Genomic DNA, 4,849 nt, shown 5'->3' with positions numbered 1-4,849 from the left:
ATCCAAGCTCTTGAAGCTTTAAATGAGTCAATTAGAAGAGTACTATTTGGTGAGGAAGCATTGACGGTAACAGGGAATTCAACCATTTTACGGTTAGAATATCCTGTTCAAGGTCCTTCAATGGATCAATTGCCTTCACAAGTATTAGGAGAGAGTGTTGTAATCGCTGCCAAATCTAGCACAACACTTACCACCCCGGGACTAATAAACCTAGATGCATCTGTGGATAGTGGATCCGACGTAGGTGCGGATCGGCAACCCATTGGCGATGAACCAGATTTAACTGGTGAGCCAAAGGGGAATGTATCTTCACAGATACAAGGGGAAGTTGGGGATTAGATGCCAAAAATGAAGGCCCCAGTGCTCCCCCCAGAGATTCAAACTCTGGATGAATCATCTCCTGATGATAGGCAACTTGTCTCAGACAAGGATGGGGAATTGCGAACTCCCATTGCACCACTGTTGACCTCCTTAAGGATGGCTTCAGTGTCTTCTGCAGGTACACTTGGAACTCGGAGCTTCGAGAGGAGTGAAATTGTGAGAACGAGTGAAACACATGACCCTAAACCGAGTGATAGAGTGTTGAGCGATACACTGCGAGAATCTTGTGAGACACCTACCATCCAAAATACACCTATAGATCTATCAAACTTCGTTACTAAAGATTATCTCAAAGAGCAGCTATCATTCAAAGATAGCTATCTCAAGGAACAACTGGCTCTCAAAGATCAACACCTTCAGACAGAACTATCTCTCCGAGATCATCAGATCGCCAGTCTTTCCGATCAACTTGAACATCAACAAGCAGCATTCGCCAGTTTGCGGGAATTCGTTGAGCGATCTATCTCTCATACAGGGAAAGGAAAAGCAACTGCCAACACTGAGCCAAAGATCTCAGTTAGCAAGCAGGCGCCGATCCCGGTCTCATCTGAAGCAGCTCTTGCCAGTACTGGGCCAAAGACCTCAGTCAGCAAGCAACTGCTTGCTTCTCTTGAGATCCCTGTCTCGACCTTACATGCTCAATCAACACCAGCTCTGAAGGATAACCCAACTGAGGGGGAGAAAAGGGTAGTGGAACAAGAAAAAGTGGACACTGCTATTAATCTACTTCAAGATGCCTTTCAGATGACTGGTACGTATGATGAATTTGAAGTAGAGATGAAGGAAGAGTTAGAGGAGAGAATTGATAAAAGGGTGCTCCTAAAGGAAAGATTCTCTAAGGAAAGCGCAACATCTCAGGGGGAGCAATCAGGGCATCTGAGCAGAATTATTACAACACAGAGAAATCTGTTGTCTCAGATATATGCTCCGACACCCTTATTTTCTGGAGAAGAACTAGAAGAAGGTGAAATAGATGAAAGTGATGTTCCGATAGGGTGTGAGCCAAGATTTGAAAAAGTGGCTACAGAAGAAAGAATGATCATCACAGAGGATGAAGAATTTGAAGATGAAGATGGTTTCTCAGATGACTGTCTATCCTATGGAATCATAGAGAAAATCAATCGCTCTTATCTGGAAATTCAAGAAGAAATAGAAAGATCCAGAGCAAGAATTCAAAGAGCTATTCAAAGAAAAAGGAACAGAGCTAATCGGAAAGGAAGTAAATGGGAAGAAATAAAGAAGAAAATGGATAAACCAGAAATATATCACTATTCAGACCTTGGAAACTTTAATCTGTTGAGAACTGTGGAGCACTACAGAGAGACATATGTAAACATCCATGAGTTCTATGATCAGTTTAGCAAAGTAATTACTGGAACTACTGTGAACATTCTGAAAAATGGATGGAAGATCACTATCAATCATAAAGATGGTCTACAGATGAAAGTGTCTACTAGTGTACTGAAGAAGTTGAACATTGTTGAACTGTTTGTCTTAGCCTCAAAGATCCCATGGTTGAAATCGAATGAAAATGAATACTTCAGAGACAGACTTTAGAGAATGATGATGGATGTATTTCCTCAAGCATTTATGTATCCATTCGTGATCAAACTTGTTGCGGGTGGTAGATTGCAGAATATCACCATGTCTGACCATCAGATAAGAAGCATTCGGTATCTACAACTTACCTTTCTGGAAAGTCAACTAAGGAGCAAAAGAGCTAAGCTGACAACTCCAGGTGTCAAGAGATCTGAAGCAGATGTCAAAGCTGCTGAAGTTCCATACGCTTATAGGCTCAATGACAAGATGATCAGAGACACGGAGAAAAATATGAGGGCAATCACAAGAGAATATCATGAAATGGTGTTCATTAATGGAGAAGCATAAATTAATCTTCTCAAAGACACTGAACCCATAATCAGCATTGACAGTGAAGGAGAGTTAGTCTTTAGAATTAACAAATGCAGAATCAGAATCAAAGACTTCAGGATAAGTGAATCAAGCTCAATTTAGCAAGCCTTGACGGATGTCAAACTATCTACTTGTAAAGATGACAAGGTTGCTCTGATCCCTATCATAAAGATTCTTGATGAAGTAATGGAAGAAGAGTCGATTAATGACACTAGAAGAGTAAGAGGACATCCAAAAAGGATAATAGTCTTCGTAATGTCCAGAAAATCCTCTCTATTGTTTGATCTGGTTCTTAAATGTTCTAAAGTCAAGTATCTTGAGATATTGCTTCATGAGCTAAACAATCCACCTCCGGTCAATGCACTTGAAACAGAAGCTCGTGATTGTGTTCAAGCTAGATTGAATGAGCTGAAGGAATCTCCTCCTAAGAAGAAAGTCTCTAAGAGAAAATCCGTTCAGCCTCAAGAAGAAGAAGGAAGCAAGAAGCAGAAGAAGACAAAGACAAAGAAGACATAGAGTATATATTCAGGCTAGAGGAACACTTCTTTGTAATTTGTATCTTAAGAAATCTGGAAATGAATATATAATCCAGAATGTATTTAATATATTTATCTGTTTTACAGTTCGTACTTTTTCTTATTATCAGTTGAGTTATCCTTAAGGATTTGCTTGTCGAACTCTAACAATCAAATAGGGGGAGATTGTAAGGCATAATGTAATGTAACATGTAATCGAGGATTTATAACTCAACATGAAAATAGAAACAGATAAACATTATTAAATTGTGAAGCACAGGAACCCTTCAGATGAAGATAGGATAAACACAAAGAACCAAATGATGTGATTGATTCATTAAATCCTCCTACAGATCATGGGAAGAAGTTCATTGCTATGTTCAAGCAGCCATGAAGAATAAGACATCAAGGGGCTTTAAGTATCAGTTGCATGTATTGACTTCAAATGTTACAGATCAAGGGTTCAGTGAAAGAAGCAATGGATAAACATCAATATGTATCAACTCAGAATCACAAGACAAATTGAATTAGGATCCTCTCAGTACCAGTTATTTTTGAACCAGACCAATGCACCAAACATCAACATTCAAGGAAGTATTTTGATTCAATTTACAGAAGAAGAATGGTTGATACATTGAAGAATGGTTTGACAAAGAGCCAAAAATATTCTAAGTAAAAGACAGCTCTCTCTACTTGTCGCCACAGGAGATGTAACCATAGAGAAATGGCACCAAGGCACCCCTGTCGCCACAGGAGATGTAACCACAGAGATATTGCTCTAAGACAACTCTGTCGCCACAGAAGCTCTTGTCACCACAGAGGTGTTGGAACAATTGCTCAAGGCAACTGTCGCCATAGAGGCTTTCGCCACAGGAGAGCAATTGTCGCCATAGAAGCTTGTCGCCACAGAGGTTGTCACCACAGAGAATAACAATACAACTCTGTCACCACAGAGCTGTCGCCACAGAGGATACACAGAGAAAACTTGTCGCCATAGGTATGTCACCACAGAGGTGTTGTTCACTGATTCAATATGCAGCAAAGTTAAATGATTTGTGTGGACAATAATTGGCCAGCTGTCTATTTAATTTTGAAAGACTACAAAGCAGCAATTAAATGTAATTGAATTTAAGTGGGTCATCTTCTTCAGCAAACACATAAAGTTTACGAGAGCTCCATTAAAGCTTCACATTTATTATCCTTGTAAACAGAATGTTATGCTGCTGAATTTATTGTAGCTAATCAATACTTTGATTAGATTGTAGAAACCTCAAGGTTTATATTAATAATATAATATATTCCTCGAATTGTTTTGTGTTGTTTTTGATTTCGTACTTTTAACGAAGAACTTGAAACGAATCGAAAAAGATTGTAGGTATCGTATTCAACCCCCCCTTCTACGATGCTTTGGGACTAACAATCTTCCCAAGGAATAGGAGCAGCTTGCTCAACAAATTTGTCAATAAATGACTCCTTTCCTAGAATGGGAGCTGGAGTATCAACAGAAACACTGTCTTTAGAACTTGAAGAAGACTCATTATCATCTGATAGTACTAGAGTATGTGAGGCAACTGGAGATCCTGGAACAACTTCATCTAAATTCTGAGCATCAGAATTTATCTCCAGAATAGGTGCTGATGGAATCTCAGCCTGTGAAATTGGAAAATTGACTGTAGATGGTTGAGCTGCTGGTGTTGGAGCTTCCGTATAAAGAACAATTGGTATATTCAGATTATGAATATCTATTTCAGAACTTGCAGCATGTTCTTCAACATTATCTGTAGCTTTGTCATGAATAGGAGAGACAGGAGGTGTGAGCACAGTATCTTGAGCAGTGTCTTGAGCTTGAGTTGGAGATGGAAAAGCTTCAAGTACAATTGGTTGTGAGATCAGAGATTCCTGATCCCCTTCCTCAGCTTATTCAGTATTCTCTGATGGAGGCTTAGCCATATGCCTTCTTGCCCTCATTTTCTTTAATCTCCTTGATAGTGAAGAAGTTGCTTGATCATCAGATGTTACAGTTCTTTTCCTCTTCAAAGTAC

This window comes from Apium graveolens, chromosome 11 (assembly GCF_009905375.1).
Source record: "Apium graveolens cultivar Ventura chromosome 11, ASM990537v1, whole genome shotgun sequence".
In the NCBI taxonomy this organism is placed as follows: domain Eukaryota; kingdom Viridiplantae; phylum Streptophyta; class Magnoliopsida; order Apiales; family Apiaceae; genus Apium; species Apium graveolens.
Note: the sequence above shows the minus strand (reverse complement) of the source record.